The sequence below is a fragment of the Protopterus annectens genome, chromosome 3.part1 (assembly GCF_019279795.1).
Source record: "Protopterus annectens isolate FY-2018-M chromosome 3.part1, PAN1.0, whole genome shotgun sequence".
NCBI classification, from domain to species: domain Eukaryota; kingdom Metazoa; phylum Chordata; order Ceratodontiformes; family Protopteridae; genus Protopterus; species Protopterus annectens.
In genome coordinates this window covers 902,493,869-902,521,686 of record NC_056732.1, presented here as the reverse complement: position 1 = coordinate 902,521,686, position 27,818 = coordinate 902,493,869, and positions in this window count along the sequence as shown.

Below are 27,818 nucleotides of genomic sequence, written 5' to 3'. Positions count from 1 at the left end.
CAAACTTTAATATGTACTTACTGAAGCGGATATTTTTATGACCAAGATGTTGATTCATTTGAATTATAATAAAAACTGTTTTGTTTTATAATATTAACTGATTCCTGAAGCTTATATCAACATTTTCTGGAAGCAGAGAAGAAAGAGAAGTTATAATATTGCAGAAGTAAGAATTTACTCTCAAATCTGTATGAGTGTATGTCAAGTCACTAATTTTGAAATGCAAGGAGACCTCATATTAAGAGGGTAAACAAGCATGCCAAGCAACAATAAAGTGACCACTTTCTAGCCTGCAGGGCAAAACTATAAGAAGGATTATCTAGCACTACATATAGGTAAAAAGGAACACATGGGGGGAGGCTAATGTTTCTCAGAATAATGGGGAATCACTGTCTCAAGTACATCAAAAAGGACTTGGAGTAAAATGTGTCCAGTGTAACCAGATGGGGTATGCAGAATACAAAGGTCCACAGTGACAGGTTGGTGAAGAAAAAATACATGAGTGAGGCAAGAAACAGTGCCACCTAGTAGTGACATTTCATCTTGCAACTACATATATTCTTTATTAGCACAAGAGACTGCAACTCATCTTGGTAGGGACTTGAGAAACTACTTCTAAAAGGTATGCCACTTCAGCTATAGCTGTAGTAAAGCCCACAGTCTTTGGAAATAAATACCTACACATGCAGTGCACTTGGGTTATGTGTATGGGAGGGATACGTTTTCAGATGCCATTGCCCCGGACTCTTTTTAGACTGGGATATTCTTCTTTATTAAGTTATAAATCCAATATAGCTTCTAAACAAACTTTAAGGTTTCTTACTACTTTGGGCAAAATACCCCTTCTTCAGAAATATAGTAAAAAGACACTGGGGTATAGTTAAGTTGGACAATACACTAAGTGATTTAATACCATTAAAATGTTCATTTTGTTATCGCAGAGGGAAGCTTTTGTCAATAAATTTAATCATTATAAAAAGAAACCCAATCAGACCTTTGAACAACAGATTACTATTGGTGGGGAGACTCTTATAGGCTGTCAGCCTTTATGACGTTGTTCTTAGTGCAGGTATGTTAGTAAGACTAAGGAATTTACTACCTGAAATACTCCCAATGTCTTTAAAATGCTTGCTTATGAAAATTGCAGTTCTGATTGGGTTGTTTGCCTTGCATTATGTACATGTTCTACATTTAATACCGGCCAAGCATTCCACCCTTTCAAAACCTGTATCTGAGAATATATGAGTGACATTAAAATAAATGTATGTCCAATGCACTATGCAAACATACTAAAAACATTTGACTGCCAGACTTACTTTTGTTATAATACATAGAATTTTATATAATAGAGCTCATAAGTCAGGATGGCATAATATTGTGGAAAAAAAGAAAGATCTTGGATTATCAGACTAGATGGATTATTTTCACTGGGACTGAATGAGCATTATAATTAACCAATGGGAAATGGATATGTATAAGTGCAGGGTATTTACGTCTTTGGTTTGCTGTTATTTATTAGATACACTGATGAAGACAGTTGTTGCAGAAACCGGTCTGGATTTTTTTAATCCTGCTATTGCAGGATAAAGAGTGATGATTTCTGCATAATAAATTTGTTATTTTCAACAAGGTCTATGGTGAGTGTTGGCTTTGCTTGTTTAGAATAGTGTATACATTTTGTACATGCATAGTTTAGTTTTGGATGAAACAGAAAAAAAAGACAAAACACATTTGTAGCCCATACAGAAAATATTCTCCTCTAAGAAAATCTGTACACCCATCCTCAACACAAAACAATTGAACACACAATACTCATTTTGGACTACACAAAGGCTAAGGGAGCCCCTGCCCCCAAAAATGAAACATTGTAATATGTTAGCATTACATCCATTCTGTTAAACTTTCTGTAAAGATGACAGAAGTTGAGTAAATGAATCCTGGATGGCAGGATTATCAATAACTAAGCAAAAATTAAAATTTCACCTGCCCAGACAATTTCATTTGGTCTCTCCATTGTTGTGGATGTCACCACAGGACATCTGAGAAGCCTAACACCTCTGTTAGCTACACATGCACAACACATTGAAGTTGATAATGAACACAATGACGTTGTCTTTAGTAATTTGTGAAATTTCAAGAGCAAATGGTAACACAATACTGTGATGTAACCATACCATTTATTGACTAACTTGGAAAGCACAGCTAGAACTGACATACGTGCAGTATATCAGCAGTGAATGAAAAAAATTGCACATATGTATATCAGAATCGTTTTTTACATTGTATACTGAGATACATTCCAAATACGAAAATGTAAGCTGTTTAAGAAGGGGATAAACATACCTTATGAAATGGTGCAGTAAATTACAGAACAATCTCATCCAGGAAACTAGCAGTAAAGGTCTGTCTCTGTTCAATCAGTTTCCTCTCCTTCCACTTCCATACCTTTATACAGTGTAAATTCAGCCCTCTGAGCACTGTGAAGATGCAAATAAGGTGTGAAATCATTAGCATTCCTGAATACCAAAAAAAAAACTTGACGTAGGGGATGTAAACATTGTGTAAGTAGATGCACAATTCTATGCACACGCCATAGGACCACAGGGAGAAGCAATGACAATTGTTAGCTGCTAATGGCTTGAAAGTGTCTATGATTACTCTACCTATACCTGCTAACAATACTGAACAGATTCTTCTCTCTAAAGTGTGTGTATCATGCAGACTAGACTTACAATAAAAAGTGGAACCACCTTGACAGCTTTGAGAACAACCTTAACAACATTGATATTCTTGTACTAACAGATACTGTCCATCCTCTGCTTAAAAAAAATAGTGAAATGATGATCAGTTATATTACACATTGAGACAAAAATAGAAATAAATGCCCGTGACACTGAATTTTTGTAGTTAAGTTGAGAGGAGGAGAAGATGCTCAGAAAAGAAAGAAAACAAATAGCTGTCTGTGTTGGCAATCATGCATTAATACGGAGTAGGCTATTATTAACCTAAAGTATCTGCCAGTATCATATTCATCTAGGCATGTTCAAACAAATGACAAAGGAACATTTTTTGATTTTTCTACTGATGAATTTGTAATTTTCAGATTGCTACTCTAAGCCTGCATTGGTGGCAAAGAGGGTTAAGAAACACAATGGAGTGTGTGTTTTTATTGCACTGAACTGAGGGTTTAAATAATGAAAGTGTGCTGTCTGACAGACTTAGTGCATATTGCCTGAGGATGTGATCAGGTTATAACACACACTGATCTAAGAAACTTTGCAGTCCTGCATTTTCATTATTATTCCCTGATATGTGTTACTACTGGCAATTTATTTTTAATTGTGTTCCTTATTCGCACTTGCTTTGGCAAACAGCACTCAGGACGTACAGCATTTCATAGCAGTGAATGATAGTCCACTGCCCAAAGTACAAACTGAGAAATTTAATTTGGCATGCCATCAGCAGCCCATTTTAGAGTGGACAATTGTGCTCTGCTACAACACTCTGACAGCAGTAAAAGAAGAAATTCCACACTTCACCAAAGTATCACTGCAGCACACAGTGTAAAGCAATGAGTTGAAAAAAATGGAATGAAGATGCATGGTTTGAATCTAGCTTAAAGTCACATGTTGCTTATAATGTCTTCAGCAAATTTGAAAATGTAGCTTGTGTTTTGCTGTGTGGAATATACATTGTTTTATATATATTGAGGAGCCCAAGCTTTTTGTGTCACTCCTTGTGAAGCTCTACAGCTGTGGGCTGCTAAATGGGGGCTATACTGGGTCTCAGTACAAGAATGGGGCTTAGAACAGATTAGCCAAGGCTGTCTCCAGTGCAAATGGCATCCCGCACATTGGAAAGAGGTGTCATCACCTCTATAGAGACCTGAAATTGTGCAAGAAGGACCTTCTTAGCTAATAGGAGTATGAGTTTAGAACTGCTGACACCCCTCAGTTGTGTAAGTATACTGACCCATCAGCATTAAATTATATAGACTGCAGTAGACAGCCAAGTCTGTCATTTATTATGTTTTCATGTCTCTTCTTTTCTTCTTTTGTATTGTATAGCTGCTGATGACATTGCAGCAAACAGGAAGGCACACTAAGAGAGATTAAATCAACTAGGAGAGGCACGGGGTATATATGAATCATGTCTTACTGTAAACCTAACAACTATTATAATTATGTGCAAAATGGCAATACTGAAATAAATACTGGTATCTGTGATATCATTGCAGTGCAACAGATTAACGGAACAACAGAGTAAAACCTTCCCATCATACCTTGATGTGGCAAAGGTGTATAAACTAGATAATCATAAATGTGCATTTTTTGGATGTACATAGTTGTGTGACATGCCGTGTATCTAATTAACTCTCCTTTTTGTCTCACCCAACCCCCCCTCACTCCTTTTTGAAATTTATTTATTTTTTTGTGGGGGGGTATTTTTTATAGCTTAAAAATGTTCTGTTGTCAAACATTTCTGCTTACCAAAACTGATGTGCAGTTTGGAGTGGTAGACCAACCATGTGGCTTGACTTACCACCCCTCCACAGGTTGCAGCACCGAAACCAAGCACGTCAGTATCCCAATCTGTCAGCACTGCCTCCACAACCTCTGCCCTTCCTGCCCCATCTTCATCAGGTAGCTCTGCCCTGGCAGTTAGTGCACTAGTACCCTCTAGGAGTAGTAGCAATGGAGGTGGAGATTTTGTCACCCGCCAAGAGCTGACATGACTGGTACAGGGTATCATGGAAAGAGACCTCTGTGCCTGAATTGCCCATGTAAAAAAGGTGTTTCATCATATTTCCAAGACAATGTCATGTAGAGCACTGACACAGGAAAATCAAACAGGAGATAGGGATGACAGTTCAGAGGGTGAGGACTAGATTCTCACTGTTCTCAGGCTTTACGTGGATGTGCCTCAGATGTCTTCTACTGATCCTTAGTCATGATGCCCCCAGCCTTTTGTGTCCATCACCATCCCTGCCTGTCTTGTTTGTCCTGAATATCTATTCCTGCTTCATCACCTAACTTACCTACCTGACCCTCACATTCCAAATCACCTTCCCCAACATTCTTCTCTCTTTGAAAGTAAAAAAAAAAAAATGGGCACCTATTCCACAAAAAAATAAAGACCCATAGATAGCTCTCCACTTCACCAATATGTCTTCTTGACACATTTGATTGGGTACAACTGGTTCCACAACATTATTCTGTTATTGTCACCTACCCTTGGTATGGTGATAGTTCAAACTCAGCAAATTCTGTCTACACTTCTTCATTTATGTTGTGAAGATGTGGATGAAAATGGTTCTCTCCCACTACCTTCTGCAAATTCCTTTATCCTTTGTCCTGTCTCCTACCCTCTGCTTACTCCTCCCCCATTTCACTACTTTCTTGTCAACCCCTTTTTCAGACATTTAATCTGATCAAAAAATAGAACCAAACACAACCCATATCCAGTTACTTGGATTATTTCAACTATAAAATGGCACAAGTATGCTACTAAAACTACAACAGACACTTTTTGTAATAGTTGTTTTAACACTAAGACATCATGGTTAATAGCTTACCATTTTTATGTGAAAGTGTTATAGTGGAATTAAGTCATTGATCTTCTGTCTCACATTTTTACTGCTCTAATCTGTAAAGCTAATAACATATGTATATTTTTATTTAGTTAGTTAGCTTCATTTTTTATCTCAACTAACTCCTCTCTAGCTGTTATCAGTAATTGCTTATAGTACCTCTGTTATTTTGTTTTTCCCTAGTTTTTACACTTAAAACACACTCTCTCCCCTCCTCTTTCCCTAGGTTTTAAGAGCAAAGTGTCTTCCCTTCCAGACTGCTTCTACCTTCTTTACAGATACTGCTCCAACTCCTGGAATAATACCTGTGCTCTACTGCATAGCCAGTTTAAACTAAAGTATGTTCCAAGCTCATATCACAAATTACTGTTACTTTGTCTACTGTAAAGGCTAACTGCCTACTACTGAGTCCCCTCCATAACACTCACCTCTTTGTTAAAAACCTTGCCTCTTTGTTTCTCTCTGCCATCAATAAGTTAGTTACTACCATAGCACCAACTGTCTTAGTTAGCTATACTCTTTTGTTTTTTGCTTGTGGTTTACTTTAAACTATTTACACCAGTTACAGACCCCTGTCACTCTACTACTTCTTTCTGATCTAAAGGATCTGGCAGCACCTCTTCTTAAACTAACAGTCCAGTGCTCAAGCCACTAGCCAGTTACCTTCAAAACTGCTGCTTAGAGGCTGTAACAGACTGAAACTTTTAAAATTCCAGGTAAAGGCATAAAAATAACACAAACATTTGGCAAAACTGCAACCGACTGTTACTAGCAATCACTGATAATTTTTCGCTCACCTCTACTGGGGCTCTACCCCACTCCATTCACCCTGCGGGCTCACTCCTTTCCCCTACTCTGCTCCAAATTCACACCCGCCACCACTATCTGCACATTTATTCATCCCCAACTCCTTCCACATTCCCTACCATCCAATTACACTACACCCCACCCACCACACACATTCCACTCTTAAACTCCCCACCCAACCTAAACAATGCCCCTTACCACATCATATCTACTAAATCTAACAACCCTGCTAACCGCCATCACTTGTCTTACTTATCTTATACAACTCCTTAACCCCTCCCATTCCGCACCTTCACATTGCACAACCACTTTCTAACATACTTCCACACCACACTTCACCTCCATAACTCATGAACTCTACTCTTCTAACCCAACCCTACTATTCAAACATAAAATTCTACCTATCTCACTGTCACATAACACACCCCTCCAACCTCAAACCAACAAATCCACTCCCTATCACCGCTCAAACTGTCTATCCAAATTAAACTACCTTATACTCATTCTCCACCGAATTTCCATCTCACTCTCCGGTGACATCCATCACAACCCTAGGCCCACTACCACCACACAAGCCACTAATTCCTCTCCCACACACCCTGAAAACTCCCAAATCTATTCCCCTCACTACATTCAATGCCCAAAGCCTTCAAAATAAAATCCTTAACCTCCATGCCTGGATTTCCCACAACCACACTGACATAGTAGCCATCTCAGAGAACTGGCTTAAACCCTTCATAAAAAAAAAAAACAATGACATTTTTCCACCAGGCTACCAAATGATTCACAATGACACACTAAACAAGAAAGGTGGAGGTGTAGCTATAATCTACTCCTCCTCCTATACCGTTACCCCATACCCCAATCACATCACAAACCTTGGCAATGCTGAAATAACTATAGTTCTACTAAAAATCAATAATCAGAAGTCCATATGCATAGCCACTCTCTATATACCCCCAGGCAATAATATCCCAATACTAGAAGATATCCTCTCCTGGTTTTCCTCTAACATTAAAAATGAAACCTATATACTAGGTGACATGAACATTAACTGGGCCACTATAAACTTTCAAGCCCCATCTCACATAGTCAGCCTCTTCACCTTCACCCAACTAATAAACTCTCCTATCAGGCCAAACAAAGACTGTGCCTTTGGCACCATCATTGACTGGATATTAACATCTCATCTCAACCTTATCTCAAATGCAGAAATACTCCCAGACTCTCTCACGACCACCTGCCAGCCTTCGCCAGCCATCACCCTTCTCCTCTTAAAAAGCAACATCACTACATTCAGACTCATAACCTTTCCTATTTCAACCCTCAAGCTTTCTCTGAAGGTCTAAAACTTACTGACTGGATGCACCTAAGAACCCTGCCCCTCAACAACATCATCATCTACTTCAATGAAACTTTCTTAAACCTACTCAACAACCATGCGCCTTAAAAAAACAAATGTGTCAAGGCTAAAGCCTCTCCATGGCTATCAAAAGAAACTAAACTAATCATGCTCCAAAGAGACAAAATATGGAAGCAATACCAAAGAAACAAACAACCTAACTCCCTACTTGAATTCAAACAACTCCGCAACTCCATAAAAAAGTAGTAACTAGAGACCGCAAAGCATACTACTCTAAACTTTAATCTGAACACTCAACCAACCCTAGAAAATTCTGGAATGCCATCTCCTCCCTCCTCCACCCAGGAAATAAAGATAACCCCTGTCCCAGGCCCAACCTCACTGATCTTGAAACTGCCACCCTATTCAACTCCTTCTTTGTGGCTTGTATAGCTAAATTGTCCTCCTCCTTCCCTCACCTCTGCCTAATCCCAACCCTTCCTGCCCCCATCCCTCTGATCTTATACCTCCTTTCTTCCCCTTCAACCTAAAACCTATCCCCACAAGTACAATAAAAAACTACTCCTCCAACATAAACCTTGCCACAATGCACCTGATAATCTACCATCAGCCTTCCTCAAAATATATGCTGAAAGCATTGCCTTTCCCATTTCCATCTTAATAAACAGATCCATCCAGAATCCTATGTCCCTTCTTTCTGGCAACATGCATACATCATCCCACTCCATAAGGGAGGTAAAACCACTGGCACCACCAATTTCAGGTCTATTGCCATCTTTTCCCTACTCTCTAAAATCCTGGAAAAATGTATCCATTCACAACTGATGCCATACCTAACACACAATAACCTTCTCACCCCCACTCAACACGGCTTCTACCCTGGCCATAGTACCATGACTGCCCTCCTTTCCTTTCCTTTCTTGAGACCATTAACCAAACATGTGACTCTGGCAAATTTGTATCTACCCTGTTCTTAGACCTATCCAAAGCTTTTGACACCACCTCCCACCCTTTACTCCTATCTCAACTCCCCTCTCTCAACCTCTGTCCTTCTACCATAGCCTGGTTCACTAGCTACCTCCCCAAATGACAACAAGCTGTACAATGGAAATCCTCAACCTCTCCCATCCTACACACCCCCACCAGTGTGCCCCAAGGTTGTGTTCTAGGCCATTTACTCTTCAATATATTTATAAATAACTATCACCACACCATCCCTGATTCCTCACTAATCCAGTATGCTGACATTTCAGCAATCATCTGCTCAGCATATTCCCCCTCTGGCCTACTTCTAAAAACCCAATCATCCTTCTCTAAAACTGAAACCTTGATGCAAAACAATCATGAGCCCTAAAACGCAAATAAAACTAAACTGATGATCTTTTCTCCCTCTAGAAACTCCCCTATCGACAAAAACTCCTTCTCTATACTCAGCCAGAATAATGTCACTATTGAAATTGTATCAAATACTAAACTGCTTGGTGTTAACATTGATGAACATCTAAAATTCGACACCCATATCCAAACTATCACCAAAAAAAAATAAAAACAAGAACTTCTGTACAGACACAACCGCTACCTCACCCCCTCCACCAGAAAAAAACACTAGCCTTCTCCTACCTTCTCCCCTCTCTCATGTATGGTGCTTCTCTGCTAACCAATCCCCAACTCGGCCTACAATCTGAACTATAATCCTGCTACAATAAAATAAGCAAATTTGCTACCAATTCAAAAAACTCATCCCACCATTTCCACTCTCTCCATAATCTGCAGTGGAGTGAATTACCTAATTACCTGAACTTCCTCAAACTCACTACTGCCCAGAAGCTCATCTTCAAACCTTTCAGCTGCCCCTCTCTTGCTACCACCTTAACCCCCTGTATTCCTAAGCACTCACTCAAATCAGAAAACCAAAACTTCCTACAAATCTACAAACCCTCATGACCCCTGGCTACCGCCTGCTATCCTACTCCATATCTAAACTATGGAACTCTCTCCCTTCCTCCCTTCACAATACTCCAAACCACACCAACTTCAAATCTCTCTTCTTCTCCCACCTATCTTCAAAATGGACATGCTCATGCCACTCTCCAACATAACGTCCCCCTCTAATTACTCTCATCTCCATCCCCTGATGCACCTACTTCTCATACCATTACTTTGTCTACTACTACACTCCATTTAACCAATACTGGACAGCCTTCTGCTGCACCTTGGCTAACCTTGTTAGATTTTCTTATATCAGTAAATGTATCTAACTTTGTACATACAAAATTTCCAACAATGTCCTATTACTTGTATTTCTTTGCATGATTGTATTATACCTCATATGTATTATGCTGTATTCTCAGCCTGATTTAGATGATTATACTGCTTTGAGTATGCTTGTAATTGTTCATTGGAGCTTTACTCCCCAGGGCGTGACTGAAAACGGATTCTTCTTGGCCCAGTGAACTTCCCTGGTCATCAAACTGAAAATAAATAAATAAATAAATAAGGCCAGAAATAACCCACCAGAAAGCCTGTACTTTTTCCTCCTCAGGTTTTGTGCAGAGGTTGGCATCATACATCAATATGGACTGACAGTGAATAGCTGTTCATGACCTATGACAAAACCTGGTCTGTTCATAGGATCATAGGTGTTTACTAGGTTAATGCCCACAGGGGCCTTTTTCAAGCCTACCCATGTATCCCAAATCTCTAACAAATTCTGAAACTCTTGATAAGTGTAAGCAGGGGCTTGAGAGATGAAACATTTACAAGCTAGGGCCTGGGAGATGAACCATTTACAGGTTACCTGTGTCCATTAAAGACATAGGTGCCTAACTAGGGATGAACTTCCTGTTTCCCATCCAATTGTCCAGGTTGCACTTGAATTGGGTTAAGGAGGAACTCTGCTTCTCATGGATGGGGAGCCTATTCCATAGATTGGGTAGTCTCTGGGATACATACCTATCACTCCAGCAGGTCCTATTTATATCACAGGCAAGGTTTAAGTCTTTAGAACAGGTAAGTCGGGTACTGTTTGTTTTGCAGATCTGCAGGAGGTCCATCAGAGTGGGGTCTGACAGTGCCCTGTATGTCAGTCATAGATCTCCCCTCAAAAGACTGTAGGAGACAGAATACAGGGATAGAGTCTTAAGGCAGTCTGCATAGGACATTTTACTTAAGTCTTGCATTCTTTTAGTTAGGAACCTCTGTGGACATTCCAATTATTGGATATGCATGGTTAGGTACATACCAAAGGGGGCATTGTACTAAATGATAGGTCTGATGTATGCCAAATACAGTGGGACAATAACTTCCTTGGACTTAGATGCCATACCTTTGTTTATAAGTTGTGCAACATAGAATGATTTCCTCACTACTGCAGACTTGTGGTTGTTAAAGGCTAGATTACTATCTATGTGTGTCCCTAAGTCCCTGACTATTGGGTCAACTCTAAGTGGTGTATTGTCAATATGATAGTTACCAGGGATGGATGACTTCCCAAAGGATACTATTATGCGTTTCTTGGCAATTAGTTTTAGTCCATGGTTCTGACTCCAGTTATTTGTGTCGGCCCCTCCTGGAGAATATTTGTGTCAGTGTGGGATTCAATGACAGCTCCTAGTTTGCAATCATCTGCAAATTTAGTCAGCCAGTGACCACTGACATTGGCCTTGACTTCAGAGAAGTAAATGCCAAAAAGGAGCAGTCCAAAGACTGATCCCTGAGGGACTGGATTTATGACTGACCTCTATGTAGACGTGGACTCCCCAATTCTAACTTCCTGGGTCCTGTCTGTGAGCCAGTTGGCTATCCACCGGGTGACATACAAGTTTGTACCTAACCTCTTGAGTTTGTCAACAATGCCTGAGTGGGATATTGTGTCAAATGCCTCAGCCAGGTCAAGGAAGACAGTGTGAACCATTTTGCCCTCATCAATTAGGTTCATAGGTTCATAGGTAGGTACTAGGCTATCTGCCCGAAGGCATTTATAAGCCTAGCCAGAATGTGTTGTCATTTGCCGCCCCCTTAGATTAGTTCCCTGTGCCTCTGTCCAGCAGAGCCACTGAAGTGATCCCCGGGGTAAACTTTCTGTTTCCCATCCACTCCTCAAGGTTTCTCTTGAAGAGTGCTAGTGAGGAGCTCTGCCTAATTGCTTTGGTTACCTTCTCAAAGAAGTCCACAAGGTTGAGTAGACATTATCAACCCTTAACAAAACCAAATTGGGATGGGTCCAGCATCTGGCAGTTTACTATATCACTACTGATCATTTCCAAGATAATTCTTTCCATAGTTATACATATAGGACTAGTGAGACTTATTTGTCTATAATTTCCAGGGTCTATAGATGGCCCACCTTTGTGCAGAGGGATGGCTGTTGCTGTTCTCCATTCATGAGGCATGAAGCCTGTTTGGAGGTTATAGTTAAATAGTAATTCAAGAGCCCCTAATAGGTCATGTTTCATGCTATTTAAGGCATCCTGATATATTGTCTGGGCCCATTGATGCACTGTTCTTGGCCTTAGAGAGAGCATCAAGGACCTGTTTCCTAGTGATAGCAGGGAGATGGTATTTCCTGTGGGAAGGCTGAGGGGGAGAAAGGGGTAAAGTTTGAGCTGAATTTATCAGCCTGTAGGTTTGCTATATCTTCTGGCTCAGTATAGGTGGCTCCATTTACAATGAACTCTGCACACAATTATGTATTGCCTTTGAGGTCGTGGCCGTAGCTAAAGAATGCCTTGTGGTTGTCCTTGGCCTGGGAGGCCAATTTCACCTCAAATTTGGCTTTGGTAGACTTTATTTGTCCTCTGAGATATTTGTTTAGTTTGATAAGAGTGCTTTTATCCCACTGGGTGCTGCACCTCTTAATTTTTGCCATGATTTTCTTCCTTCTGTTATGCAGCCTACTGATTTTGTGATTCTACCAGGGTGGCTTGTTTTGAGTTAGTTTTGTACTTCTTCCTAGTGGGTACAGATGTTTCTGTACAGCAATTAACATGCTTGTACAGTGTTTCTCTGAACAGTTCTGCATAGGCAGCAGTGTTCTTAGGGTTTATGGGCACTTGAAATGTTGTCAGATTATCCCTTAATAGCAGTAAGTTAGCCTTAGAGTAGTTTCTGAATATTCCAGGTTTAGCTGGGGGTCCAGGTTATATTTTTACTTCAAAGGAGACCATTTTGTGGTCTGACCTTACCAGGGAAGAGGTTACAGGAGGGTGTGTCTAGCCCTCTCCCATATTAGTGAGAGCCAGATCCATTATGGCTGCACCCCTGGTTGGTGTACTGATTAGCTGGTTCAGGAAGTCTGTGCTTACAAAATCCAGGAATCTCTATGCCTGTATGTTTGGTGTTGTATAAGATTTCCAGTGAATGGTGTGGTAATTAAAGTCACCCATGAATATATTATTGGGTTGGATGGTTAGTGTTTCTAATAAGTTTAAATACATGGTATTTGTTTCTTGGGTCATAGAGGGGGACCTATAGCTGACAAGGAAGTGATATTGGATTTTGCCTATGGTGATTTGAACATGGAGCAGCTTAAGTGCATTGTCGTGTTTGACCAGCCTTGAGGTATATTTATTTTTGATGTAAATAGAGACACCTCCACCTTTAGTCCCTGTCTGTGTAGTAGCTGATCTAAATGAGTTAAAGGCATTATAATCTTGCACTGTTGGTGTGCTCTCTGTAGCTTTAAACCATAACTCAGTGACTGCACAGACATTAGCATTCTCTAGGGTGACGAGAGCTTCTAGGGATTGGAGTTTTTTGTTTAGACTCCTAGCATTGTGCAATAATGCCTTTATATTTTCTTGGTTTTGATTTGCTATATCAGAAGTAATTTCAGTTTGGAATTGCCTAAAAAAAAGCACTATGGGGGAAGGCAATGTTTAAGCTAATATTCAAAAGCCTAGAGGGGAGAGGTGCAGACCATCCCTGGCAAAACAGTGAGGTCTGTTTACCATCTCCTTCCAAGCTAATAAATATTGTACCCACTTAGAATAACACCAGAAACCATGCCAATTATTACAGTCAATTATGTTTTGTTGGTATTATGGCATCAGCCTTGAAGAAGGCAAAATACTGCTCAATGCCTGGCTCATACCAGCCTGAGACACATATTCCGAGAGTTCCATGATGTCTCTCGTCATATAGCCTAGGGAGGTATGTCTCAGGTCATTTACTCCCACATGGACTATGACTGAGTCATACTGGTACTTGTGGTCCAATAACCTGAGTGCATGCATAATGTGGTGGATCCTAGCCCCTGATAAGCAACTGACCGTGACTTTCTCCTTAGTCAGCCTTGTGAGAGGGACATCAGTGTGTCTCACGATGGAGTCTCCATTGACCAGCATGTTGGATTGTGTGGTGTCTTGCCTTATGGGCTTAGAGGTAGAGGCTTCATAAGATGTGGCTCTATGTGTTGATGTGGGTGCTATTTTGAAAGAGTGCATTTGGAGTTGCTGAAGGTATTTGTTATGTGTACTTTGTCTAGGAGGTCTTTGTGGTTTAGGAAGGTTACATTTAAGTGCCACAGCATATGTGGGTCTATATGTCTGCTTTGAATTGTGTGTGATGGGTGCAGCATGTGTACTACTGACAACCTTATTGACATTAGGATTACTTTTATGTGAGAACTTTGCCTCCAATGACATTGTGTAAATACAATTCTCACATATCATATCAGTTTGTTTTAGAATTAACTGGTAAACATGAGGCAATGTCTACATTGTGTCAGGATGCCCATATCCACCAAGCTGGTAACAGAGATAGTGGGAAGTTTGTATCCATGGCAACAGACCCTTTTTTATTGATTATGGAGGGAGAATATAAAGCAATGTCAGGAGTATTTGGTTTGCTACTCTGGAGACAGTACAAACTAGTTGTCCTGTGTGCAACTAGGTATTGGAGAAATTTCAATCATGCTTTTACAGGACAAATGTCACTAAAGGTACATCCAAACAATTGAGGGGACACTAATACATAGACCCTGAAAATTTAAGGGTGAAGTATTTAGGCAGATATTCTGAAGTTAGACACAAATCAAGCAGTACTTACTGAAAACGAAGAATTAGCTTGTCAAGAATGATGAAAAGAGGGGAGTTAAATGAATGGCTACTGCTTGGCTACTACTAGTGCTGGACTTACCACAGCTTCACTTTGCTGGAACACAATGCTGCTTTGCTTCTTCTCTCACCAGATTCAAAATGTTAGCACCAATCCCAAGATGAGAAGCAGGCCACAGCCTATTTGGTGATCCACAGTATTATCTCAGATGATGCAAGGGTCTGTTGGCTAGTTCTAGGCTTTTCCCTGGTAGATGCCTTGAATAGCAACCTGCCCAATTAGTAACATTAAGCACAGACACTCACTGTCCAACCAGAAACAGTCAGGAATCAATGCTCTCTGCTCCTTCTCTCACCAGGAGCAGAATATAAGCACAAAGTCCAAGCTGTCACCTACGACACAGTTATTAGGCTTTCTGGTGATCAGCAGTCTCCAGGAAATAATGTCCCTGTACTCCTTCTTTCATCAAGAAAAAAACTGAAGCACTAATCCCAATATTCCTACTGAGAGGCAGAACCTTTGCACATTGCCTTACACACAGATTAGCTCTCTTTCCTTCTCACGCATCTGGTTCCACTGGCATTCATCCATCTGATCGGGCTTTTCGCAAGGCCACATGTTTCTGCATTATTGTAACCCATCTCTATAACAAACAGAAAGTAGCATTTTACTTTCTCTCTCTAACAATAACCAAGAACCCACCTGCTCAGTATATCAGCGTACATGATGCCCTCTAACAATAACCAAGAACCCACCTGCTTAGTATATCAGCGTGCATGATGCCCTCTAAAAATAACCAAGAACCCACCTGCTCAGTATATCAGCGTGCATGATGCCCTCTAACAATGACCAAGAACCCACCTGCTCAGTATATCAGCGTACATGATGCCCTCTAACAATAACCAAGAACCCACCTGCTCAGTATATCAGCGTACATGATGCCCTCTAACAATAACCAAGAACCCACCTGCTCAGTATATCAGCATACATGATGCCCTCTAACAATAACCAAGAACCCACCTGCTCAGTATATCAGCGTGCATGATGCCCTCTAACAATAACCAAGAACCCACCTGCTCAGTATATCAGCGTACATGATGCCCTCTAACAATAACCAAGAACCCACCTGCTCAGTATATCAGCGTACATGATGCCCTCTAACAATAACCAAGAACCCACCTGCTCAGTATATCAGCGTACATGATGCCCTCTAACAATAACCAAGGACCGACCTGCTCAGTATATCAGCGTACATGATGCCCTCTAACAATAACCAAGAACCCACCTGCTCAGTATATCAGGGTACATGATGCCCTCTAACAATAACCAAGAACCCACCTGCTCAGTATATCAGCATACATGATGCCCTCTAACAATAACCAAGAACCCACCTGCTCAGTATATCAGCGTGCATGATGCCCTCTAACAATAACCAAGAACCCACCTGCTCAGTATATCAGCGTACATGATGCCCTCTAACAATAACCAAGAACCCACCTGCTCAGTATATCAGCGTACATGATGCCCTCTAACAATAACCAAGAACCCACCTGCTCAGTATATCAGCGTAGATGATGCCCTCTAACAATAACCAAGAACCCACCTGCTCAGTATATCAGCGTGCATGATGCCCTCTAACAATAACCAAGAACCCACCTGCTCAGTATATCAGCATACATGATGCCCTCTAACAATAACCAAGAACCCACCTGCTCAGTATATCAGCGTACATGATGCCCTCTAACAATAACCAAGAACCCGCCTGCTCAGTATATCAGCGTACATGATGCCCTCTAACAATAACCAAGAACCCACCTGCTCAGTATATCAGCGTGCATGATGCCCTCTAACAATAACCAAGAACCTACCTGCTCAGTATATCAGCGTACATGATGCCCTCTAACAATAACCAAGATCCCACCTGCTCAGTATATCAGCGTACATGATGCCCTCTAACTATAACCAAGAACCCACCTGCTCAGTATATCAGCGTACATGATGCCCTTTGATTCTCTTTATCTACTTATTTCAAATGTTTGGCATTTAACTTCGGATACCAACCGTCACAACAAACCAAAACCTGTTCACCCTCAGCACACTGTTTCACTAGCATACCTAAAGGAAGTGCTGCCCAGTTATAGCTTAAGTTATGCTATATAATTTTCATCACATCACTTGGCAAAAACTAAACATTTACTGAATCAACTGAGGAAGCAGAAGAAAAGTTAATATTATGCATATAATCCATCAGGTATTTTGGTGTTCATAACTGCAACTTTCCCAAACAACTCATCTGGCTATGAACTGGATGAATCAGGTAATCAGAGAATAAATGAATGACATTTGCCCTAATGTACATTTCCCAAGTACCATCCCCTTTGCATTCAGAACACTCTGCAAACTTAAACAAGCACAAAGCCTTCTTGGAGGAAATACAGCTTGTACTTATGAACTCCCCCTTACAGGCTTTATTCAGTATCTCCCTAGCTAAATTCACATTTCCTTAAATTGTCACTACAGCAACATGCCCTAACCCAAGTACTGGAAAACAGAACCTGCTAGTATGGATGCTAGTTAATAACTCTGGTAACTTCATTCATGTCAGGATAAAATTCTCTCCAGTAACTGATCATTGCATAGTAACTACCATGCTTTCCCCAAAAACTGCTGCATTCCATGGTACTGCTCTTTACTGTATATTTATTTACTTAATAATTTGAAAACTGAGTGAGTGATTTAGTCAACTGACCTTTTTCAGTCATGACCTGAATACAGAAGTCCAAAAAAATAAATCAAGCACAGTAAACTATCGGTTAATCAGCACCCATGGGGATTGGTAGATGTCGGATAACTGTAGTTTCTCATTGCTTGAGAGTTACTATTAAAAATAGACCTGACTAATACTGTACCTATACTATTTGTTTGGTTTGACTTGTTCTTAGGTTGGGAGAGAGAGGGAGTTTATTCCTATCTTCCTTTATAAAACTCTAAAATTCAAAAACAAGATGGTATGTTTCTGCGGTTGGGGGGTGGGGGGTGAACAGAAAGTGCAACACATAAAAATTGTACTGTATTTCTTTGTTTGTTTGTTTTTTTTTTCTGGTTGCTTGAGAGTTCTGGTTGCTTGAGTTCCGGTTAACTGAGAGTTTACTGTAATGCAATACAAACTGTAGCAATACAAGTAGGCTAACATGGCATTACAATTTTGTAGAATTTTCAAAACAAGCAATGTAAATATTTAAAGTACTTCACTGTGGTGCATGTGGAGACAATGAATTCCACCTACAAAACTTTACTTTTTGTATATGGATAGTTGCCAGGTATAATATATTTGTGCCATAAAGGATATGCATAATGTTAGATTGTGTGGAAGGCAAAATAGTACTGGAACTATACTACAGTGGTTTAACCAGCATTTATCCTTCATCAACAACTATCAAATCATTTTACTGCAGGAATGAAATGTTAATAATGGGAATCTAGCGCATAGACACAGTAAATCTGATAAAAAATTGGTCAGTTTCTAAACATAATATTCCACTTCAAAAGAATTTATTTCTCAACTTATGCAAGAAAATAAAAGGTATGATAGCTTTTGCTTCATTTCAGACTTAGTGAAACAAATTAACCAAAAAGACAAAGCCAGCCTCAGCTACAATCCCCACACAAAAACATATAAAAAAAAGCAGACCACTTAGCCAAGCCACGATCTGTTTGTAGTGACATGAATAAGCAAACGTGTATCCATATACAAGAGACTGCATGCCATTTTCATATCAGCAACCACTATCCTCCATTTACAGCTCCTTTCATTTCTTGTGAGCTCTCTTTTGAATTCATTTCTCTGTTCAACTGGCATCCTATTTCTTTAGCAAGCAAAAAATATACACATCTACATCTGTACCTATGTCTGTATCTATATTTATATCCATGTCTATATCTATATCTATATCTATATCTATATCTATATCTATATCTATATCTATATCTATATCTATATCTATATCTATATCTATATCTAACACTACATCTATTTTTATGTCTAATTCTATATTTACAGCTATATCTATATCTAATTCTGTATCTATGTATAAGCCTATAGCTAATTCTATAGTCAGGATTCAATAAACTCCATGTAGGCTCCATGTAGAGCCTACATGGAGTGTATCTGTATACACTGCCATGATGTGCTCTTGGCAACATGCAATGCATATTAATATTAATAACCTGTGAAGGTTTTGCAGTGCCTCACAGTGCTGCTGGCCATGAAACCTCATAGAACAACATGAATAATTAAGCCATGTACAGGAGAGCACTGACTGTCTCTCTCCATATCTCTTATCCTCTTAGAGCAAGAAATCTGTACAAAGCTATGAAATAAAGCGGGGCAAAGGCCTGGAAATAGGCACATAGGGATGTATTGCCCTTATTAACTTAGATGGTTGTCAGAGTAAATTGTTATGCTTTAGCAAGCATCTTCTAAAGAGTATGAAGTCCGAAACAAAAATGCCTGTTATTATTTTGTGACTTCCATCTCAAATGATTATTACAAAACTGAAAATTTTATGAGGAACCCTGCAAAAATATAAGGCAAAACCCTGGTAAAAATACCAGAACTAGTTATATCTATATAGTTTGGCTTTCCTCATTTTTTTTTAATTTTGCCATGTTTACATGATGCACCGCAACATTTAACTATGCTTACCTCTTTTGCACAATGACCACCCATGCATCAGACATGGCCCAGACATCCAAAAATAGAAACTGGATGCTTTCAATTGCTATTGCTCAGCACTGCTGGGCATTACACACACCCGGTAAGCAGGGCTGCACTACGCGCATACCATCAACTTAATAATGAATGCTAAGATACGTGACTACATATAACAAATCCTGTAGTGACATGTGTTTAGTGTTGGACTGTAGTACAGATGATAATTGCCCAGGGTATGCAAACTTTATTTATACTGTTGTGGCATTGCACTTTATACAAATAAAGTGGTTGGCTGAAAGTTATTTTCTGATGCATTTGAAAAAGGCGCATGCCATTTAGCATTGTGCAAACCAATGCACTTGTTTTACTGTGTTTGCAAGATGGTAAGTGGCAAGCAGCTTTTTTGAATGCATCATAATGTAGACAGTGCATGGTCTCAGTAAGCACAATAGGTGGGAAAACATGATATTTAAAGTTGATTTGGCTGGAATTGCACTTTAGACATTGATCTTGAACTTGTGCAGATATTCAATACACATCCAAAAGGCACACAAATTCTCAAAAATACATAAACACCACGATCAGGTACACCATTTCTTGGGACAAAACAAATTCTTTATTAGACACACTTCTGGTACCTCGGCTTCTTGCCTTCTAGTGGAACATATTCAACATAATTTTGTCCCTTTAAATACCCCATTTTTAATTATTTACTTAGCCAATTAAAAAATAAACCTATCCATAAAACTAATTCATTAAACATTGTTCTCAGACTTTTTAGCTATTGCACTTCTATGTACACCAAATGGCATTAAATGTTTTAACAATAATTATAAATACACATCAAAATGACTTAAATATACTACCAACAGTTTTAAATGCATTATCACTGTACAACTGAATATTTTATTAAATTTTTAATTGTATGTTAAAAACACTATTAAACAAGTTGAACCTGCTTATTATTCCATGGAATTAACATCTTTACTTTTTTTAAACTTTTTTTACTTCAAATAAGTGGCAAAATTCATCCATTAAAGTACAAATACTAACTTAATTCCTTGAACGATTGCACTTTCCTATACAAGTCAAATAAAAATACATACTTTAGCAAGTCATAAATATACATTTTAAACAATTTTAAACAACTTCAAGCATGTCATTATATGACTAAACATCTAATCAAATGTATATAATGTGTTTTGATGCATCCAAAACATTATAAAAAACACTTCTATATATAAAGAATTGCTGATGATGTCCCAACTTCCTTATTTCAAATAATCAAATTGTTTTCTAAATTCATTCCATTGGGATATAAGGTGTGAAAATTAATGATCATTCTGCTCCCTAGTCTGTTTAATTCTATCTTAAAGTTCCCCTTACTCCTGATTGGTCATGCTAAAATACTAAAAAACAATCTATTATCTAAACCCTGATGTTTGGACAAAAATGTATTGCCACTGGACTTTCCAATTGTTTCCATCTGACATCACCTAAGTGTTCCAAAATTCAAACTTTGGCCTTCCTGGTAGTTTGACCAATATACCAGTGAGTTGGATGACAGCCACAGCCTATAATGTAAATCACCCCATAACTGTTACAATTATAAAATTCATTGGCCCTATACAGTTTCCCATTAATTCTATATCCATGTAAGTTCTTCACCCTATTACATACTAAACAAGTTCCACAACTATGAGTGCCCACTGTCCTATCCAAAATATCCCCTCCTGCAAGGTTCAAAGTTTTTTTATTCACAATTCTCTAATATTGCTACACCTTCCATAAGAACAAATAATATGTCTGGGAAACAAGAAACCAATAGAACTATCTTCACTAACTATTTCCCAAGCCTGTCTAACTATCCTTTCCGAAACAGGAGAAAACTCAGAATATCTAGTAACAAAAAAACAATTTTTGGTCATCTTCATTCTTCCCCTACATAACTTCTTTTCCAAAGTGACTCCTGGTTACATTAATGTGTGCTTCCCTATCATCCATAAGTTTATTCTTTGCCTTTTTTAATATTCTATCATCGTAACCTCTGACTAGTAGTCTGTCATGTACCTCCCTTAAATAAACTTCCTTTAATCTAACTTCAGAAGTATTGGAGAAAATCCTTTTGAATTCTACATATGGCAATGACTCAATGAGGTGGTGGGGATGCATACTGCTAGCATGCAAAAAATTGTTAACAGTTGTGGGTTTTCTGTATGGTTTATGTTGGATACTATACTTACTATCCACATAAAGAATTACATCTAAAAATAAAATGCAGTTATCAGTAGCCCACGCAAATTTCAATCCATGCGGATTATTGTTAAGAACCCCCATGAATTCCAAAAATTCATTTTCACTACCTTTACAAAAAAACAGCAAATCATCTATGCATCTTTTGTACTAAATTATATTCTTTACATAATAATCATCCAACAACATGAATTGATTTTCAAAATCCCCCATGTAAAAGATGGGGCGATGGCTGCTCCCATCACTGTACCCTTCTTTTGTAAGATAAAATCACTCTTCCATCTGAAATAATTATGAGTTAAACAAAACTCAAGAAGGGTTAAAAGAAATGCTGAACAGGGGTCCTTCCCCAATCTTTTAGCCAGAGCTTCCATGCACATGCATTCACATCTACCACTCCCCAAAAATAATTTTCTTTCCATTCAAAGTTCGCTAAATCTTGACATACTTCCTGCGTGTTTTTAAGATGGGAAGGAATTGCAGTTAAATATTTTTTTAAGATGAAAATCTAGAAAAATATTAACATTCTCCAAGAAAGATCCAATTCTCGAAATAATAGGGCGGCCAGGGGGTTTAGATAAATCTTTATGCATTTTTGGAATGGCATACATAAAGGGATGTCTGGGTGTTTTAGCAACCAACTTCTTAACATCCTTACTTTTAAAAAAAAACAGCCTCTCCCCTCATTCCAAAATATCATTTAGTTCTGTTGAAAATCTTTGAATGGGATTATATTGTAACTTGTAATAGTATCCCTCTTCAAACAGTATTTTTAACACCATTTCATCGTATTGCTCTACACTCATCACCACCCAATTGCCGCCTTTGTCAGCTACTTTATATACAACTTTATCCAGGTTGGATCTCAATCCCTGCAATGCCTGCCATTCATTTTTATCAAGATTATAAGAACTGAATGTCTACAAAATTACCAAAATGATGCTCAACTTTTTCACACACCAAATTTTCAAATACGTTACTAGCACTACTTGTCCTAGGGGGCATGAAATTACTGTCAGAGATCAGTTTCGGCATGTCTAAATGTATTAATTCAACACTAGGCTCGGCATAATCCCCCCAAACCCCATCACAAAGTCGCACACATTGTTGAAACATTTTATTATCATAAATGCTAATGTTAAACAAATCATCTTCATCAGAAGACACATCACTTATGTTCATTGCATTTACACTTTACTCTTCATTAGTAGTCATCACATTTTCCTTAGCTTGAAAAAAATGTTTACATTTAATTTGCGACAGAATTTTTTAACATCCAAAATAATATCTGCAAGAGATGGGATTCTAGTTGGAACAAATTTTGCTCCTATCAAAAGTACCCTTTCAGCATTTTCAGAAATGTTAAAAGTGGTTAAATTGACAATTTTTAATACATTATTTTTCTCTTGACCTTGAATATCCCCACATGTTTCAGAAGTAAAATAAACATTCCCATCATTCAAATTAACATTCTGATGATTATTTACATCATTTAAATTATCTTCTGAAACAAAATTGTGGTTCAATTGTCCATAATAAACATCAGAGTCAGGAATTCGTAGTCTTGCTTCTATCTGTTGTTAATTCCACATACCCTCTTCGGCTGTGCTTGTTGTTGGACTGGCTGCTTCCCTCTTGTAACGTTTTTTAATTGAGAGGAGTCTTCTGAGCTGATTTCTTCAAAGGAAACACTTTTTCTTCCAAAATTCTGTTCTCCTGATTACACTGATGAGTCTCAGATACCAGGTGCAGTCCGTTTACCCCATATAGTTACTGTTGTGTCCCCTGCGTGAATGAGTATAAATCAGATTATTTTCAAAATCCTTTATGTCCCTGGATAATTTTTTCTTTTTTCATTCGATAACACTAGTTTCTGCTTTCCGTACACTTGCACTGACCTCATCAAAGTGCTTTTGATATAATTAGTTTAATTAATTAGTTTTATGGATAGGTTTATTTGTTAATTGGCTAATTAAATAATTAAAAATAGGGTATTTAAAGGGACAGAATTATGTTCAATATGTACCAATAGAAGGCAAGAAGATGAGGTACCAGAACTGTGTCTAATAAAGAATTTGTTTTGTCCTAAGAAGTAGTGTTCCTGATCGTGGTGTTTGTGTTTTTGGGAACTTGTGCAGATATGTCAAGTGTAGGAGAGGGTGTGCAATTCAGACCACAGCACTGGAGTTTCCAGGAGTCCAGGGTCTTTATTGGGCTCCTGGTTAAAGGTCATGGGCTCTGCCTGTTGCAGGAAAACTATACCAGCTCACAATATAAATATAAAGCCTGAGATTGTTTGCCAGGGGCTCTTACCAGTGTGAGCAGTATCCCACGCACTGGGGAACAATGTTGTCACCATTATGATGACCACCACTGGATGAAAAGGGATACCTGTGATCACTGGATCAGGAAGTGTCAGGCACGGAACACCCCAGAGATGTGTATGTATGATTTACATCTACTATTTGTAAATATTCAAGCTGAATATGGCAAAAACTGGTATTCATAATGCTTTTTTTCTTTTTCCCTTTTTCCGCAGCTGCAGAAAAGTGGGCCTCAAATGTGAGGTCCCATGTGAGGCGAGTGGCCAGAATGCGAGAAGTACGTGGTAAGTAAGTGTAATTATATAAAGTACTGTTATTGCAGCTTTAACATTTATTGATGGATTAGTTGCTATATCATACAGTTGTCTGAACTTGGGAATGCATGTCTGAACTGTAAAAGCAAGTATGCATGCATTGCTCTGTAGCATAGCTTTTGTCTGGACTTATTTCTGATTAATACTCAGATTTAAGAATCACTGTTTTGGTCTGTTTATTGTAAGATCCATGGTTGTCTGGCAAGAAATATACACTGAGGTCAATAAATAATGGGTGCCAAAATGTATGTTAACACAAATCCTGTGCAGCTATCCATGTGTGTAAGAGCAAGATTTGAAATATGTTCCTATTATTCATTTATGATATGTCTGGATATCCTACACTAAAAGCTGGAGAGGTATGGTCTGTAAGACAAAGCAACAGTTGCACATTCTCAGATAACAGTGAGCATGAGTCTATAAAATGGAAAAGGAAAGAGTGCTTGCATTATGTTGTATTCCGAAGGAAAAGTACAGTATTACAGTAGTCACTGTTTGTGGGTTCTAATACCACACTCCCCAAATGTAATACGCAGCTGATTAAAATATTGTTTTAGCTTGTCATCAATAAAATACAGTACTGTTATGTAATCATCATTATAGAATTTGAAGTGCAGACCTCTAGACCTGTGGCTTGAATGGCCTGCTGTCAAGTGTAATCATTGTACACATATTCCAAGTAATAAACACAATTCTTAGCAGTCATTATTGTTAATAATAGAATGTAACAAAATAGAATAAATTAATTGTAGAAAGATCTGCTTATCTGTGAAGTTACTAATGTTCCTCTTTTTTCTTTCACCCCACCCCTTCTCTTCTTTTATTTATTTATGGACTTCTTCTTCTTCTTCTTCTTCTTCTTCTTCTTCTTATTATTATTATTATTATTATTATTACTATTATTATTATTATTATTATTATTAATATTATTATTATTACTATATTATATATATAATCATATTTATTTTTATAATATTTGTTTTACTTCTTATATCTTGTTTATTATGTATAATTTGATATTTCTTTGTTATTAAATATTTTTTCCACTTTTATGAATTGTCATTCTGTTCAGAATTATATTATTTAAAACTTTTATATTGATTTATTATTGTTTCTTTATTTTTTATAATTTTCATATAAATTGTTTTATGTTTTATTTAATTTTTGGGTTGAATTTTATTTATTACTACAGCACAGCAGGGTAGGCTGGTTCCCTGTGATCCACCTGCACTCACTCTACCAGCTGAAGGACCAAGGCCCAGATTTTCTGGGCTACAGCCTGGTGGCACCCTCCTTTGCTGCCCCTTTCCTACCTGGACCCTCAGGTAGTTCTGCCCATGGGCCATGCCTGTGGTCCCCTCTGGCAGCAGAAGAAGAGGGAGTGCATACATCACCTGAGAAGAATTGCCAGGTATGGTACATAGGGTTGTGCACCAGAAAGTGGGCTCATGGCTCCACTGGAAGGAGAGCCTACTTTCCATCCTGGTAGGGCAGACCTGCAGTAGGTGCACACGTCAGCCACACCAGCCAGCATCACAATGTGAGATGGTGCTAACAGTCCAATGGCTGAGGATGTCAATCACACTGTTACAGTGCTGATGTCCATGGGACTTCAATCCTCCAGCACCCACCCCAACCAAAGTCTTCACCCCCATCTTGTGTCCTTCAGCAGCCCTGACTCTTGTCTTGTATGTCTTGTCTGTCTCCAAATGATTTCTTACCTTCCCAACTTGCCTGCCCCAGACTTGCCTATGTCCCTTCCCCAACATTCCACTCTCTCCTTAAAAAAGGGCACCTGTCCCAAAAAACAAAATTCATCCCATCCGTAGCTCTCCATTTCATATGTTTCTACTTGGCACACTTAATTTGGTCCAACTGGCATCACAACACAATTATGTTGTCACCTCTCTCTCTGGAGAGTTACTGTTGAAGAAATGGATAGCTGTGGTTCTTACCTACACCCTTCCTGCACATTCCTGCCTTCCTTTCACTTTGTTTTTTTCCCCTGCTTGCTCCCTATTTCACCACTTTCCTATCTCCCCCATTTCTTTTCTTTAAAGGATTATTGCGTGATGGTGCATTAACCCATCCAGTCACAGAGACAGTTAATTAGAAGATGTATTTACAATACATACATTACAATCAATACTAATTGCCACATATTCGCAATAAAGCACGACTGTGCAATGCTGCATACCTCAGCAAGGATGATAAAATATTAATTAAATAATAGGAACATATCTGTCAACTTGGTAGAGCAAAACATCTGGACAAAGCCATGCATAATGGGGGGACAGAGGGCCATCACTAAAGTGACATGTTATAAATATTGCTTTTACAAAATTTGAAACATAATAAGCAAAACACTCCAGAAACCTGGTAGTCAGGAAAATACACACTACGAGGAAGTGTATCAACAAAATACTTTGATATAGAAAACTTTAATAAAAAATAAAACCATGGTTTAGCACTTTCATCATTTAAATTTTCCACCACTTGCCCACTTGTTAACCTTGTTGTACAACCGACAAGTGTAATTTTCTTCAATGTATTGAGCATTATCACCAAAAATTGGTCCCTATTCAATTGTGATAAAAATACTAGAGTTATAGGAATGTTGAGACCCAGTTTTACTTACAAGAGGATATATAATATTAAAGACCTCTTAGAAAGAGCACCACAAATTAGTCTAGGCAGCTGGCCAGTTACATTGAAATGTTGCAGGTGCAACCAGTGCAAATACATTGAAGAAAATTACACTGGTTAGTTGTACAACAAGGTTAACAAGTGGGCAAGTGGTGGAAAATGTAATTGTTTAAAATAAAGGGTGGTGTATCTTGCCTTCTGCATGACCTGCCAAGCTTTCTATGTGGGCAAGACGGTCACTGGGTTGAATCGCAGAATATACCAACATCAATATAGCATTCAGAAACTGGATAGCAAGAGTGCTTTGGCATGACATTCTATGTCATGTACAAACTTTGACGATTTAAGTTTTTTATTTTAGAACAAGCATCTATTAAACCCTTTAGTGGTGATTGGAAACATTTCCTATTACATTGGGAAATTACATGGAAGCTTAGGTTAAATGCAGCCAACCCTCTGGGTATAAATGAGTTTATTTGTATTTCTAGTGAGCTTAGGAAAAAACACAGCATGGTTTAGTTGAGTTAATGAGCAGTCCACTACAAATTAATTTTAATGAAGGTTTGTTTTTGCATGTTTTTGTATGTCAATGTTTTTAATCAAGATTCTTTATTCCACATTTGTTAATTTTTACTTGCACAGAGAGTGTTTATCAATGTTTTACTTAATTAGTTATTATATTCTAGTATTTTTTGTTACTTAAACAGTTAACATATTGGTTTTATCTGTGATTAATTTTTACTTGCACGTA